This window comes from Papaver somniferum, chromosome 9 (assembly GCF_003573695.1).
Source record: "Papaver somniferum cultivar HN1 chromosome 9, ASM357369v1, whole genome shotgun sequence".
Classification (NCBI taxonomy): Eukaryota; Viridiplantae; Streptophyta; class Magnoliopsida; order Ranunculales; family Papaveraceae; genus Papaver; species Papaver somniferum.
Window position 1 is genome coordinate 121,169,752 of NC_039366.1, and position 1,431 is coordinate 121,171,182.

The window sequence follows — 1,431 nt, forward strand, 5'->3', positions numbered from 1 at the left end:
ACACATATCCTTAAGGAACTTGGCATAAGCAGGAATTTGCCTAATTGCATCTAATAAAGGAAGGTTTATGGTAACTTGCTTAAAAACCTCCAATATGTCATTAAAGTTCGATTCCTTCTTTGTTGATGCTAATAGCTGGGGAAATGGTGCTCTAGGCACAGAATCAAACCTCTCATGAACCGAATTGGCATCATCGGAAATTTTATCAGTCCCCTCAGTTAGTGGTCCTGAGGGATGAGATCCTGAGGGGTGAACTACAGTATGTTCACTATCGGGCATGGTTACCTGATCGTCTACTACTCTACCACTCCTAAGGGTTCTAATAGCATTCAATTGATTCGATGGTTTTGCACCTACTTCATGAACTCCTCTAGGGTTGGGGGTAGTCTGACTAGGGAGCCTTCCGTTATCTCTCTCACTTAAGGTCTTAGCTATTTGGCCGACTTGAAGTTCTAGCTTAGCAAGGCTCTGAGCATTAGTTTGAAAGTTCTGCTTGGTTTCCTGTTGAAAACTAATTTGGCTCTGTGCTAACATATCCTGAGTTTTTGCTAACATCTTAATAGATTCCTCTAAGCTAGTCGTTTTGTTTTCTGGGCCTGATGAATTTTTAGTGTAACCAAAACCTGGGGGAGCATTAGAATTACTAAACTGACCTTGACTCTGGCCCTTAGACAATGAAAGGTTCGGATGGTTTCTCCAACCATGATTATAGGTTTCTAAATATGGGTCAAACTTCTGACGGTTATCATACCTAGTGTTATTATAGAGAGCATTGGCTTTCTCTTCATTATTCTGGCCTTCCCAAAAAGGCTCCAATCTACCACTAGTGTGACCCACTTCTAAAGCTTCTAACCTTTTCGCTATAGCAGCAATTTTGGCATCTGATTCAAAGCTTCCTTCTACCCTATTAACATTTCCTCTGTCTAGAAGAATTGTTTTCTGGGGTACCCTATTGCTTTCCCATTGTTGGGTATTTTCGGTGATTTCATGCAAATATGCCATCTCATCATCAACTGTTTGGTTTTCAAACCCACCTGTACACATGGACTCTACTGTAGTTGTGGTGGGATAATATAAACCCTCATAAAGGATCTGAACTAACCTAACCTTTTCTAAACCATGATGAGGACATTGGGATGATAAATCATTGAACCTTTCCAAATACCTATACAAAGATTCTCCCTCCTATTGTGTAAACGTGCAGATTTGCGTCCTAGTATACGAGGTTTTGTGCCTAGGGAAAAACTTGTTCAAAAAGGCAGATGTAAGTTGTTCATAGGTTTCAATTGATTCGGAAGACAAACTATACAGCCACGACTTGGATTTATCTTTTAAGGAAAAGGGGAATAACCTGAGTTTTAAAGCATCATCATCAAGGTTTCTAATTTTCAGGATACTCCAAATTTCCTCAAAGTCCCTAACATGGAAATA

General features: G+C 39.8%; 1 non-coding gene across 1 annotated transcript; it reads left to right on the forward strand.

Moving 5' to 3' along the window:
* Nucleotides 1-1,114: 1,114 nt before the first annotated feature.
* LOC113314541 lies at nucleotides 1,115-1,220 on the forward strand. The gene has a single exon (XR_003342463.1). It is a non-coding gene; the product is annotated as a small nucleolar RNA R71 (small nucleolar RNA).
* The last annotated feature ends 211 nt before the right edge of the window (nucleotides 1,221-1,431 follow it).